Genomic DNA, 16,306 nt, shown 5'->3' on the forward strand with positions numbered 1-16,306 from the left:
AAAAGTCTGCTGGGGTCATCATAAGATGATTGACTTACACAAATGCTACAGCTTTAATTGCACGACATAAACATTTCCCTTGGTGAGTGCAGAATTTAATTAGCAAAGTATATGGAAATCCGACCTACAGCCTGATAGCATTCATCTGAAGTACCTGCCGCACCATAGCAGAAATATCACCTGGGATAGTCCTTCAGGTTATGTTCACAAGCAGCAGAATTGTTTCAGAAACATCCGACTGTTCCCTTGATCTGAAGATGGCTAAATCTGAACCAGCACCATTAGTTAGTCTGCCATGTGGGAATATACCCTTAGACCCTTGGTATTTGTAAGTTAAAACCAGAAGGGGGCAAAGACACAAAACAGGTGTAAATCTTCCCATTATAATTTTGTAGGTGTAGGTTCTACTCCTGATTTTGGCTTATAAATGCTGATACATAGTACTGACCAAAACACTGCTGAGTTGCCTTAGTCAAACATACTAATCCAATACTGGAGCTAATTTGTCAGGGCACAAACAGCAGTGAAAACTGAACAGACATATCAGGTAATCTAGAATTATGTACTTTGTTCCCTCTGAGGCTGGATTAAGGCATGTTAATGCATATACTTCATGCATTAAAGTGTGTCTGTAGTTTCAGAAGAATGCTGAGGTTTCACTGTGAGATTTCAAGAGTAGTCAGGCTGCTGAGACCCCTCTGTGATCAAAGGGGTAGAATGCTTGCCTCTAATCGAATTTGTTCAGCTTTCCTTGGACACAGAAGTACTGTATGAACTGAGGAATCTGTATACCACACTGCCTATGGCTCTAAGATGAGCACTTCTGCATCTTCTCAGCCATTAGTGGGGGTGTCCACAGCAGGGCCCCTACTAATCAAAACTTCTAACATGTCCCTATGTCATGCCAGAAGTTTTCTGCAACTACTTTGTCACTAGCTCAGAAAAAAAGCTTAAGTTAACTATTATTGACATTTTGCAAAACTCACATATTTGTCACCATGGCCAGTTATAGATAAACTGTGGCCCTGGGCAAAATTAAAAATAGAGCCCCTAATGTTGGTATATCAACAACACCATCATATTTCCAGTGACAGCCCCTTTAATAATGCCCCCAACACAATAACGACCACCTCTCCTTATGTCCACACACAAATCAAATAACCGCCGTTGTACCGCCCAATAGATTTTTGCACCCCCTCAACAGTTGTTATAGTATTTCCTTATATATAATAGTCCCTGCTTATAAACAGTGCCCCATATCTGTAATAATTCACCCTTATCAGTAATAGCCCCTCTCATAAATAAGTGTTCCAAAATAAACAGTCCCCCTTATTAATAATAGCTCTCTCATAAATAATAGTTTACCTTATAAATAATAGCCCATTTGTAAATAATGGCCCCTTTAACAATACCCACCTTATAAAGTTTCCCTTATAAATAAAAGAGACCACATTATAATAGCCTCCTCCATATATATATATATATATATATATATATATATATTGTATTATATGTCCCCGTTATTATAGGCCTATTAAAATAGTTCCTCCCTTATAAATACTAGTCTGCTTTATATGTTTCCGCTGTGTAATATTCCGCTATATATCTATTTCCTCTTATAATAGCCCCCTCATATTTTTTAGTTCCCCCTATAAATAATAGTTTGCCCCCTTAGCAGGTAATCCCTATCTCTTACCATAAAACAATAAATCTTGTACTCACCTTAACACGCTTCCACGATGAGCGGAGCAGCCAAAGATTCTCCCTGCAGTAGAAGCACAGGTGGCGTGATGCAGCGACGTTATTACACCACCTGCGCCATGACATTCTGTGCGTTACCGTCGATCCTCTATGGCAGAGCAGGGACTTTTCAGCTTCCTGCTCTATCATAGGATTAAGCAGTATTGGTGTACACAGCACACCGGTACATGTGTGGAGCTGCCTGGATTCAAGCCATCATTTACTTCAAAGAAAATAAAACACATGTTCAAAGTCAATGTGCCAAAATAGACTATGTAGCAAACTAAAAACTAAGCATTAGAAAAGAAAAAAAAAAAAAAAGATAGAAACCTTATTTTGTAAGGCCTGGTTCACATCTGTGTTCGGTATTCTGTTTGGGGAGTCCGCTTGGGTGCCTCCAAATGGAAACGTATATGCATTAAAAAGTTGTTACCTAAGAATAAACAAAGACTCCATAGACTATAATGGGGACCATGTGGTTTCTGCTCGGTTTCCACACAAAACATGCGGAGAGAAAAGTGCTTCATGCAAGCAAGTACAGCAACCCAGTGGAGGAGACTGGAGGAGGGATCGGAGTCGTATTGACACTGGCTGTACCACCTGCTAGGCCAGGGACACTCCTCACTCCCTCCAATCCATCTCCAGGGCTGTACACAGCCGAGGGGGGTCCTGCAGCACTACCTAATGGAGGTGATAGTGGTTTTGTTTTCCCCGGGCACTTCTATTTGGGAGAGGGGACCTCTCCTAGCCGAGTTGGTGTGACGGTGTTCAGAAGGGCCCTTAATGGTGATGCAGGCAACGACTCAGGAGTTCAGTGTTGCAGTGTAAACCAGAGAACTCTTTATTAACAGCATAAACACTTTCATCAGCAGCTTGCAGATGGGTTTAGAGTTACAGTTCAGTTCCCATTGCCTTGGTCATAGGAGGTTTGCCAGGGAAAACACAGACTCTGAAGAAACACACTTCCACTACTCCTCTTCTCGTACCACTTCCAGCATCAGTAGATAGGGGCTGTAGAGGGGCAAAGAGACCTGATAGGGACCTGGGTACCTGGAAACTAGGCCTGGACGAGTTACTCCTGCCAGGGTCCTCTGTTGCTCCTACCGGCACAGATGGCAGATGTCTCTCAGAGATGCACCAATTATCTCCGTCTCAGGGGCTGTCTCTGTATGAACCTGGGACAAGAAGAAATCCTCCTAGAGGCTGAACTGGTGACCAATGAAATCCTATCTGAGTTCTCCCTCTGCACAGAACAGCATGACTTGTGCAGGATGGCTGCTCACACTAGACTGCAGCTTTGTAACTGCCAACTAGGAGACTAGAGTCTCTTTTCAACCCCGCCCAGTGGTCTGTGATTGGCCAGGGCTGAACCAAAGCATCAATTTGAACTGCAGGGGGGGGGATATCAGATAAGCAATATACAGATTATATTTAACATAAAACACATAGGTCAGGACAAACCAAGACAACCTGCAGGTACAAAGGACAAAATCAAAAATAGCAGCTCACTCTGGGATGCTGCACAAGAAACTTCCATTATGTTCTACATTATAGTGAATGCAGATAGTGCTCTGTCTGCCTCATATATTCTATCCCCGAAGGTTGATTGAAGGTAATGCCCCCAAGGCCCCAGAACTCAAGCACCTAATTTGTATATTTTATAAAACTTAATTTTCTCAGCACACATGGGGCTGTGATACATAAAGGTATGACTTTTATTCACGTTACCGCATCTACAGCACTATGGAGGCAGTGTAGAGTGTCTAGGGGGAGTGATAGATTCTCTTTAAACATGTTTAGTAGATCTGCCCTATTGTCTGTTACCTATAGATCTAAGTGTCTTTGGCAGGTCAAATTATTTGCGGGTTGGTGAGTCTCCTACCAAAAACACTGTATGTTTATTTATTGCCAGGCATTTAGTGTGTAAGTGCATTTATATTCTAGCAGTTACGCTTTGCAGATTAGGTTACAGAAATTTTTGCAGCTGAATTCAGTTCCATTCATCTGAATGGGGTTATTTTGGTAGCAAGCATATGGTTTTCTGCAAGTTCTATTAAAATGTAAAGTGAATAATACTGCCATCTAGTGTCAATATAATTATTGGCAGCATAAAAAGATGATGCTATTTGACAATGTAGACAGATTCAGGAGCATTACAATGAAACACACAAATAGCATATTGTACAAATGTCCCAGAACACATTTAGTAATAGAAGTCACCTCAAAAACTAGAATTTTGACATCTAACCTCTATAGTCCGAATCATTAAACTGAGACCCCATGTTGCGGAAGCGCAGCTTTTTTTGTTGCAGATTTTGCCGCTTTTTTTTTTAGCCAAGCCAAGAGTGGCTACAAGAGGAATTGGAAATATATAGTAAGTACTTACACTCACCGGCCACTTTATTAGGTACACCTGTCCAACTGCTCGTTAACACTTAATTTCTAATCAGCCAATCACATGGCGGCAACTCAGTGCATTTAGGCATGTAGACATGGTCAAGACAATCTCCTGCAGTTCAAACCGAGCATCAGTATGGGGAAGAAAGGTGATTTGAGTGCCTTTGAACGTGGCATGGTTGTTGGTGCCAGAAGGGCTGGTCTGAGTATTTCAGAAACTGCTGATCTACTGGGATTTTCACGCACAACCATCTCTAGGGTTTACAGAGAATGGTCCGAAAAAGAAAAAACATCCAGTGAGCGGCAGTTCTGTGGGCGGAAATGCGTTGTTGATGCCAGAGGTCAGAGGAGAATGGCCAGACTGGTTCGCTGATAGAAAGGCAACAGTGACTCAAATAGCCACCCGTTACAACCAAGGTAGCCAGAAGAGCATCTCTGAACGCACAGTACGTCGAACTTTGAGGCAGATGGGCTACAGCAGCAGAAGACCACACTGGGTGCCACTCCTTTCAGCTAAGAACAGGAAACTGAGGCTACAATTTGCACAAGCTCATCGAAATTGGACAATTGAAGATTGGAAAAACGTTGCCTGGTCTGATGAGTCTCGATTTCTGCTGCGACATTCGGATGGTAGGGTCAGAATTTGGCGTCAACAACATGAAAGCATGGATCCATCCTGCCTTGTATCAACGGTTCAGGCTGGTGGTGGTGGTGTCATGGTGTGGGGAATATTTTCTTGGCACTCTTTTGGCCCCTTGGTACCAATTGAGCATCGTTGCAACGCCAAAGCCTACCTGAGTATTGTTGCTGACCATGTCCATCCCTTTATGACCACAATGTACCCAACATCTGATGGCTACTTTCAGCAGGATAATGCGCCATGTCATAAAGCTGGAATCATCTCAGACTGGTTTCTTGAACATGACAATGAGTTCCCTGTACTCCAATGGCCTCCACAGTCACCAGATCTCAATCCAATAGAGCATCTTTGGGATGTGGTGGAACGGGAGATTCGCATCATGGATGTGCAGCCGACAAATCTGCGGCAACTGTGTGATGCCAGCATGTCAATATGGACCAAAATCTCTGAGGAATGCTTCCAGCACCTTGTTGAATCTATGCCACGAAGAATTGAGGCAGTTCTGAAGGCAAAAGGGGGTCCAACCCGTTACTAGCATGGTGTACCTAATAAAGTGGCCGGTGAGTGTATACTTCTACCTTCTGCTCAATCTGCTGCTGGCTTTGGCTTGAAAAACCGCAGCAAAAAAAAAAAAAATCTGTGTTCTGCAACATGGGGCTTTAGCCTAAGGGCTCTTTCACACGGGGGGCAGTGGGGCAGGTTTTGACCATATTTTGACTCGGGGAGCCAAGTTAAAATATAGTAAAAACCCGCCTGCCACGAGGTCGCGGCTTCCCCCACCCCGGTGTCAGCTCAAATGAATGGGCCGACGCCAGAGGTTATTATTATTATTTGTTTATATAGCACCATTAATTCCATGGTGCTTTACATTTGGGGGTTTACATACAATACACAGAATATACAGGTAGATATAATACTAACAGTGACCGATTGGCACAGTGGGGTAGAGGGCCCTGCCCGCGAGGGCTTACAATCTATGAAGGTTGCGGCTACCAGGCGGAAGCCACGGCTCAGCTCAGCGAGCCGTGAAATCCGCCTGAAGAAAGGGCAACTCGCTTCTTTTTTTCCGCTATCAGCAGTTGCCGATAGCGTAAAAAAGAACGTTAATGGTCTCCATAGACCACCATTGTAAAGGGGCGGATTATGACGTGGATTTCACTGTCAAAATCCGCCCCTTTGGCCCTGTGTGAACTAGCCCTTAAGGTATGTATTGTAAGATTTATGTTATGCACTAAAAAAAAGTTATACCACAATAAATAAATAAAAACACTCAGCATCTAAATACTAGATCTAAGAATTGGCCATTCATTTTGCAATATCAGATTATCTATTTACCATCATTTGTGGGATCATTGTCACTGCTACACTGACTATTGTATTATTCATGACGGTGTTTTATCATTTTATATGGGACAGTGCACATTACTTGCATAGTATATAGAGATGAGCGAACAGTGTTCTATCGAACACATGTTCGATCGGATATCAGGGTGTTCGCCATGTTCGAATCGAATCGAACACCACGTGGTAAAGTGCGCCAAAATTCGATTCCCCTCCCACCTTCCCTGGCGCCTTTTTTGCACCAATAACAGCGCAGGGGAGGTGGGACAGGAACTACGACACCGGGGGCATTGAAAAAAATTGGAAAAAGTCATTGGCTGCCGAAATCAGGTGACCTCCATTTTAGACGAATAGTGGATTTCAAATCCGGGTCATATGAGAATGTGAACTTTGTGACTATGAGACAGGGATAGCTGTACAGGCAGGGATAGCTAGGGATAACCTTTATTTAGGGGGGAATGTTATTAAAAATAACTTTTTGGGGCTCTATCGGGTGTGTAATTGTGATTTTTGTGAGATAAACTTTTTCCCATAGGGATGCATTGGCCAGCGCTGATTGGCCGAATTCCGTACTCTGGCCAATCAGTGCTGGCCAATGCATTCTATTAGCTTGATGAAGCAGAGTGTGCACAAGGGTTCAAGCGCACCCTCGGCTCTGATGTAGCAGAGCCGAGGCTGCACAAGGGTTCAAGCGCACCCTCGGCTCTGATGTAGGAGAGCCGAGGGTGCACTTGAACCCTTGTGCACCCTCAGCTCTGCTACATCAGAGCCGAGGGTGCGCTTGAACCCTTGTGCACACTCTGCTTCATCAAGCTAATAGAATGCATTGGCCAGCGCTGATTGGCCAATGTATTCTATTAGCCTGATGAAGTAGAGCTGAATGTGTGTGCTAAGCACACACATTCAGCTCTACTTCATCGGGCTAATAGAATGCATTGGCCAGCGCTGATTGGCCAGAGTACGGAACTCGACCAATCAGCGCTGGCTCTGCTGGAGGAGGCGGAGTCTAAGATCGCTCCACACCAGTCTCCATTCAGGTCCGACCTTAGACTCCGCCTCCTCCGGCAGAGCCAGCGCTGATTGGCCGAAGGCTGGCCAATGCATTCCTATGCGAATGCAGAGACTTAGCAGTGCTGAGTCAGTTTTGCTCAACTACACATCTGATGCACACTCGGCACTGCTACATCAGATGTAGCAATCTGATGTAGCAGAGCCGAGGGTGCACTAGAACCCCTGTGCAAACTCAGTTCACGCTAATAGAATGCATTGGCCAGCGCTGATTGGCCAATGCATTCTATTAGCCCGATGAAGTAGAGCTGAATGTGTGTGCTAAGCACACACATTCAGCACTGCTTCATCACGCCAATACAATGCATTAGCCAGTGCTGATTGGCCAGAGTACGGAATTCGGCCAATCAGCGCTGGCTCTGCTGGAGGAGGCGGAGTCTAAGGTCGGACCTGAATGGAGACTGGTGTGGAGCGATCTTAGACTCCGCCTCCTCCAGCAGAGCCAGCGCTGATTGGTCGAGTTCCGTACTCTGGCCAATCAGCGCTGGCCAATGCATTCTATTAGCCCGATGAAGTAGAGCTGAATGTGTGTGCTTAGCACACACATTCAGCTCTACTTCATCAGGCTAATAGAATACATTGGCCAATCAGCGCTGGCCAATGCATTCTATTAGCTTGATGAAGCAGAGTGTGCACAAGGGTTCAAGCGCACCCTCGGCTCTGATGTAGCAGAGCTGAGGGTGCACAAGGGTTCAAGTGCACCCTCGGCTCTCCTACATCAGAGCCGAGGGTGCGCTTGAACCCTTGTGCAGCCTCAGCTCTGCTACATCAGAGCCGAGGGTGCGCTTGAACCCTTGTGCACACTCTGCTTCATCAAGCTAATAGAATGCATTGGCCAGCACTGATTGGCCAGAGTACGGAATTCGGCCAATCAGCGCTGGCCAATGCATTCTATTAGCCCGATGAAGTAGAGCTGAATGTGTGTGCTAAGCACACACATTCAGCACTGCTTCATCACGCCAATACAATGCATTAGCCAGTGCTGATTGGCCAGAGTACGGAATTCGGCCAATCAGCGCTGGCTCTGCTGGAGGAGGCGGAGTCTAAGATCGCTCCACACCAGTCTCCATTCAGGTCCGACCTTAGACTCCGCCTCCTCCAGCAGAGCCAGCGCTGATTGGCCGAATTCCGTACTCTGGCCAATCAGCACTGGCTAATGCATTGTATTGGCGTGATGAAGCAGTGCTGAATGTGTGTGCTTAGCACACACATTCAGCTCTACTTCATCGGGCTAATAGAATGCATTGGCCAGCGCTGATTGGCCAGAGTACGGAATTCGGCCAATCAGCGCTGGCTCTGCTGGAGGAGGCGGAGTCTAAGATCGCTCCACACCAGTCTCCATTCAGGTTCGACCTTAGACTCCGCCTCCTCCAGCAGAGCCAGCGCTGATTGGCCGAATTCCGTACTCTGGCCAATCAGCACTGGCTAATGCATTGTATTGGCGTGATGAAGCAGTGCTGAATGTGTGTGCTTAGCACACACATTCAGCTCTACTTCATCGGGCTAATAGAATGCATTGGCCAGCGCTGATTGGCCGAATTCCGTACTCTGGCCAATCAGCACTGGCTAATGCATTGTATTGGCGTGATGAAGCAGTGCTGAATGTGTGTGCTTAGCACACACATTCAGCTCTACTTCATCGGGCTAATAGAATGCATTGGCCAATCAGCGCTGGCCAATGCATTCTATTAGCGTGAACTGAGTTTGCACAGGGGTTCTAGTGCACCCTCGGCTCTGCTACATCAGATTGCTACATCTGATGTAGCAGTGCCGAGTGTGCATCAGATGTGTAGTTGAGCAAAACTGACTCAGCACTGCTAAGTCTGCATTCGCATAGGAATGCATTGGCCAGCCTTCGGCCAATCAGCGCTGGCTCTGCCGGAGGAGGCGGAGTCTAAGGTCGGACCTGAATGGAGACTGGTGTGGAGCTATCTTAGACTCCGCCTCCTCCAGCAGAGCCAGCGCTGATTGGTCGAGTTCCGTACTCTGGCCAATCAGCACTGGCCAATGCATTTCTATGGGGAAAAGTTAGCTTGCGAAAATCGCAAACTGACAGGGATTTCCATGAAATAAAGTGACTTTTATGCCCCCAGACATGCTTCCCCTGCTGTCCCAGTGTCATTCCAGGGTGTTGGTATCATTTCCTGGGGTGTCATAGTGGACTTGGTGACCCTCCAGACACGAATTTGGGTTTCCCCCTTAACGAGTTTATGTTCCCCATAGACTATAATGGGGTTCGAAACCCATTCGAACACTCGAACAGTGAGCGGCTGTTCGAATCGAATTTCGAACCTCGAACATTTTAGTGTTCGCTCATCTCTAATAGTATATGTTTGGTCTCCAATGGCCAATGTTATACTTGTCATCAAGTTCTTTAGATTTCTGAAAGATAGGAGATTTTTTTTTAATGTTTACATTTATTGATTTCTCTATTCTCTTTGTGTGTAACCTGTGCAGTCACTCACAATGTATTATTTATGTTTTTCATTTAGGATATCCTATCCTACTAATATTATAAATGTGAAAGTTTGTGTGTTTCTTACTTAATCACACAAAAATGGCTGAACAGATTTAAATAAAATTTGGCACATAGATAGTTTGTAACCTCAATTACCTCGCCTACTTTTTATCCCAGCTGTTATGAATTTATGTTCACATACTATATTAAACTGCTCTTTTTTTTCATTTTTTTTATATCCCTTCACATACTCTATGAGTCAAGCTAGTTTGGATGTAGACATTAACTTATATAGTGATTTGGGCCCAGACTATATCTCCTTAACTCCTTCCTCTACATCATTTGGACTTTTTCCTTTTTTCTGCAGATTGTGAGTCCCATATAGGGATCACAATGTACATTTTTCCCTATCAGTATGTCTTTGGAGTATGGTACCAAATCCACGCAGACACGGAGAGAACATACAAACTCCTTGCAGATATTTGTCCTTGGCAGGATTCGAACCCAGGACTCCAGCGTGGCAAGGCTGCAGTGCTAACCACTGAGCCACTGTGTTGCCCCAATAAACTGCTCTTGGCATCAGATTATCTCAGTTTCAGATAAAGCCAGGTCTGTTATCCCTCTGTATAAACAGTCAGCTAACCCTCAGTCCAGTGTGTACATACATTTGCATATTATCTGAACTGCTCCAGGCAACATGCTGACACACTGGATGGGAAAACAACTCTTTAATCCATATTGGCAGTTTGCTACTTTTAAACATGAAAAAGAAAATTGTCGCAAAAGTCTTAAACAACGACAGCTATGAAGGTAGCCAGAAGTTACAGAGTTCTCTTCAGGCGGAGCTGAGGGGGATCATCAACGCCAACAACACACTCATTATATGACATCCCAGCGAGCTGCTGAGATGCCGGAACAATCAAAGGCACGGTATTAGGAACAAGTTCAGCGGCAGGCAAGCTTGAGAGCTGCTGAAACGCCGGAGCATGCGGATCATCGACGCCAACAACACGCTCATTATATGGCTTCCCAGCAAGCTGCTTAGATGCCTGAACAATCACGGGCACAGTGCGAGGAATGAGTTCAACGGAAGACCAGCTTGAGAGCTGCCGAAACGCCGGAGCAGGCAAACCATCGACGGCAGCAATTTGCTGAATATAGGCGGATCATTGATGCCAACAACACGCACGAAGTCGTAGGCAGTGGCTATTACATATATAATAAAATGTGTAATAAGTTGTAGCACTTGGCCCTAATGGACATAACTACATCCAGCACTTACACAATAACCAACAGTGAGAAAAATAGAAAGGATAATTTAACTATTTTTAAACTGTTTATAGGTACAATGCTGTAAGAGGGTCAAAAAGTGCTTTGCCTTTTGCTATATAAGAATGTTCTCAGAGGTTACTTTTAGGTAGTGCATCTCATGGTGAGAGACCGATGACTTCTAGACATGCCCTTATGATGCACTTGAAGACATTTTTCCCATTTTACTGACTTTGAGAGGGGCACATCATTGGCCAGAGAGAAACCGTGCACAGCAGACAGGCTACAGACTGCCCAGACAGACTCCTAATAGGACCGTTCAATCTGCTGACAAGCATGAATAGCATTTACAGTTTTCTTCTCCACCATCCACATCCAGGCACATGAGGCATCTTCATTACACACCCTTCTCTCTGGCCATTTCCATACGCGTAGCAGCAGGACATTTGGTTTCACAGTGCCCTATTACAAGCCTCTCCATTGACAGCCACTCATTGTGGCCTTCATTTGCAATAATGTCATGAATGAGATACTTGGACTGGGAACGCATTGTCTTTAGCGACAAATTCAGGTCAGGTTTGAGTATGGAGACACTGTGGTGAGAGCTTTAATTCTGCTTATTACTGCAGAGCGACACACATTACTGTTATAAAAATTAGCAGTCCAACGTCACTAACCTTGTAGAAGTGACAGTTCTACATACTTCATGCACGCCGCTCATTCTGAGTAATTGAGTCATTCATTGAAAGGGGCTTATTCAAAATAATAGCAGTGAAGGGTAAGAGAGGACTCGTTCACAATCTCCACTATCTCCAGTTCTTAGTATTTGTGCTATTCCGTTGTGCTGAATGTATAGATAACTCTCAGCATTATACGCTACAGGCATCATATACTGCATAGACCTGCCTGCATACTATACAGAAGCGTGCTCTCATCACTGCTCCTGGTGTTGGCGGCAGCAGCTATGTGCAGTCATTTCCCATATAGGAATTTTACTGTACATTACTAAATGGCAAGGTGCAAGTTCTGCAAGCATATAAGCCAAGGCTGTGCAGGCACAAATGTAGGAACTGCAATTCTCCCTACTCACCAGCTCATTTGGAAAAATAGAATTACAATGGCACTTTCAGGCAAAATAAACAAGACCATCTTACTCTCTCACCACGATCAACTTTGTGGGAAGGCCACATCCATACCTAGCACATGGTCATCGTTATTAACCTGTTCCTCTCAGAATGCTTCCCCTCCTCCTCTGCCATTTCATTGCCAGTTATTCAATAAGGGAAAGTATACCCAGAAAACAACAATCTCTGCAGTCATCCAGCTGGTCTGCAACTTTGACTCACACGTGGCCAGGTTTCTGGTGATGCAGTCGCCGCTGTGCTACTTAATGGATCTACTGCATCTCACCTACTGATGACATACACTCAGCCTTAATGGAGGCTATGTAGCCACCATTATTTCTCTAGGAAAGCTGTACCTGTTTGATATCACCATATGGCCTATCCTTGGATAGTTCCATGTGGGGAAAGATGCAGGTCATCTTCGACATATGGAGCAGCAACTAAGGGCAGGGATACAAATTCATGCCTTCAAAGCCCACTGGATCATCGTTTAGAACAGTTGCGGCGACAGTCCAGAAACACAGCAAGGCGTGCTAGGACTGATACCACACTGGGGTGCAGACTCAGTTCCAACACCAAGAAGGGCCCTTCCACCTTCTTAAGTTCCTCCGAACTGGAACATTTTCTACTCCCATCTCTACCAGGACAAGCCATAGCTTCCACTTTCCCTCCTTCATTTCATGGCTGTATGCTAAATCACACATGCCATGGCACATGACAGAGTGCCTATATGAGTAGCAGAAGGAAGTGAATGAATACTGTATCCATTGGAGGCGCACAAGGGAGATGTGTTCCCTTCTGAAGTCTTTTCAGGAGGCCACCAGGAATCAGCACCAGGGATAATTTCAGCTTCAGTGACATTGAACGTAGAATTACCACTTTTACCTCTTGGTCACGGGAACTAACCTAAGTGGTAGAAGATTAACTGGAGGACAATGAAGAACTGAGTCTGGGTGGATAACCTTGGATTCCTAACAGGAGGAGTAAGACTTTTCTTTGGAACGTAGAAGGAGACCCTTGATATTTCACAGCCAGGAAGTAGGATGACCATATTTTTTTTTGTTTGTTTTTTAACTCTATAAATTTTCACTCTGCTAATGCTATATTGCTGTGCCATTTGCTCCTACAAAGGGATGACAGGCAGCACAGTCAACGTTCTCCTCTGGTTTCTAAGTGTTGTCCTCATCACAGAAGATATTTCAGCTGGCAGGCCAGTCACTGACTGTGTACCAAATATATTTCTTGAAATTCTGTAAACGGTTACTCTGCCAATGCTATGTTGCAGTGACATTTGCTCCCAATTGAGCAAGGGATATTTTTCTTCCAAGGGATAACTGGCAGAATAAACCTGGTTCTCTTTTGTCTCCAGAGTCGTTATAATGATTAAAGAATGTTTTCTATTTCAGAACATATGCCAACTTTTTCATCTGGCAGGCCAAACAATGACAGCGTGCATCAAATCTCTTCAAATTTTGCAATTATCATTCCTCCATGTTTAACAGGGAGAACAGGGAGCAGTGTCGGAGTACAACGGAGGTAACACCATTTTTAAGTTTGATCACCTTCCATGGGTCCCTGCTTATTATACTCTAAGAGTCTGAAGAGACCCCAGAATATAATAGTAGTTTTTGGGTGAAAACCCCATGAACCACCATTAGGGGTGGGGCAGTCTCACTGTGGCATGTACCACTGGGGGTACCCATACAGAAACTTGAGAACCACTGATAAAGACCACGATTCAACATGCATCCTGGGATTATAAGTTATGAAGTACAGTACTGTAGAAAAAATTGAATGGCTTGGGATGGAAAATATCTTTGCTGTGATTTATACAAATGAATGGGAGCCTCCGCTTCATCCCTTTTTTATTTTCCTTTTAATTTTTTTCTTTGGACCGCTCAGTGCAATAGTAGTGGAGATATTCCAGATAGTCCATGGATACATGGTCAGCCACGCTCTTAGATGGGTTACAAATATGAATGAACCAAACACTCTGGACAGTACACAGGGGTCTTTATTGAAACAGATTTATATGAGCAATTGACTAGCACATAGAAGCAGCATTGCTGTTTCAGAAAACTTTGGGGACAAAAAAGTGGTTTAGCTATTTGTGGCACATCACAGATATAGTCAAGGCAAATCTTCACAGTGAGTGGGAGGTATACTGTTACGTGCAGTATTGTACTGGATTGCAATCTAAATCTCTCCTGAATACAACAAATAAAACAAATTTTCAAATGAAAAATATTTCTCATAAATACAATATCCAAAATATTTACATCTTTACAAGATTGTAAACACACAATTTATTATCATTGTACCAGATCATTTGGTACTGAAACACACAATGGAGGATATGCAGTGGTGGTAGTGGGAGGGGGAGCAAGATGGAGTCATATCACACTGTATATTCCTACTGGACCAAACTAGTAAACCCACCAGCCAGCATCAGTGGGTGGATATGTCTAGTAAGTCTGTATCAATGCTGGGTACAACCATTAGGAAACACTCCTAGTTTTATGATCGTTCATAGAGGTACATGGGATGGGGCTGACCATACAAAAGGTGTTGTGGCTATGAAGTTGAATATCTATGTATCATCTATAGTATCACAGTGCATAAAAGCTTGAGTGAGGGGAGAAATCTTGCTGACTTTTAGAGCGCCACCCCACCAATATATGCTTTCTCTAATATCATATACGAGACAGTGGGATGTCACGTTCTGTCAGCAGCTCTGTATATTGCAGAGTACCACCCTAAAAATAAAACACGGGAAGGTGTAGAATATGTAACGTATAAAGGAGGCCCTTCTACTATATACACGTAGGCTGGCAAGATCAAGTCACATGCAGATTATACACAAGAGATGGGACAAGTTGTGTTGCAGAACTTGACAACCCCATTATGTCAAGCTTTTCCACTTGCACATGCAGACACCATATTACAGCTGGACATGTGGTACGGAGAGTGACTTAACATTTGATGTAATGCATATTTCTGTATGAATTTATTTCTTTAACTTCTATTTTACATTATATGTTGCATTGTTTCCCATAGGAACTGCTAAATAAAATGTCAGCTATATCTCTACCCAGCATCTTGGTTAGGCAGTACAACAGACCTGTCACTTGGTCATTAACCCTCTATCTACAAGTGATGGAGACTGTAAAATGAAATATAGGAATGCTATAGAGTAGCCTATTTCCACTATATGTCACCATGAAAGGAGAAAATAATTCACTATACTATTTAAATAAGACACAAATGCAGTGAAAAATAAATCTACAGCTAGTTAAAAGCTTAGAAGATATGTCACTTTCTAATATGTCCCTTTAACTTTGGTTTGCAGAGAAGATATCACGCTTATTAAAACTGTGGAAATATTCAGTGATAATCTATGGAAACATCGCTTTAATCGGCACGTAAATGCTGTTATGGTGCGGAATCTAGAGAATGCTAAACCTTGAAGTGTAAAACTTATATGCCATGTACAATGTTGTTTCTAGAAAGCTGGCATGAGTTAGAATAAATATGTCGGCTGCTCACCTTGGCTGAATGTGTTGCAATCTTGGGCCCAAGAGGGGGGCCACTACACCAAAAAACTGGCTGAGAGCTTCATAAATTAGCCTCAGTGACCCATATTTACTAACGGTTTTACAGGCAGTCTGAAAATACTACTCCAGATTTATCACAGTATCTGATGTTGGATGATAAATTGGGCGTACCTTAGGTATACCTTTAGGATTCACATGCACCACTTAGGTTGGAGTTGTAGTATGACAAAGTGATTATATGGCACCTGCAGAAATCTATGTGGCCGTACCGCGCTGTTGTGGGTACTTTCATACAGATCCCTACAAGAAAATAGTATGCTCATCAATACGAAGATTACCATGTGGAGGCACCATATTGACTCCCTAAGACTGTGCAGTATAGATCTATAGGGACCCCATGTGATGGCTTTGTGCCTCTATCGTACACTTCGTCTCAGTGTCATCCCCTAAAAAGTAAATACATTTTGACTGTAAAGAGGATTTGGTAGGAGGGAAAGGAAGTGACAAGTATTTGTATTTATTATATTTCATTAATTGTTAAGTTACGCAGAATAATTTTACTATTTCAGCACTGATCTTGAAGAGGCAAATAGGACAATCATGCAGGTAACATATTACTCTACAGTGCGGTTCTGAATACGTTTAATTCCTACATACTGGTCACCTAGGGTCAAGCTAAATCTGGGAGACAATTTTACCTGTGGCAGGCCCCAGA

This window comes from Leptodactylus fuscus, chromosome 1, assembly GCF_031893055.1.
Source record: "Leptodactylus fuscus isolate aLepFus1 chromosome 1, aLepFus1.hap2, whole genome shotgun sequence".
Lineage (NCBI taxonomy): Eukaryota > Metazoa > Chordata > Amphibia > Anura > Leptodactylidae > Leptodactylus > Leptodactylus fuscus.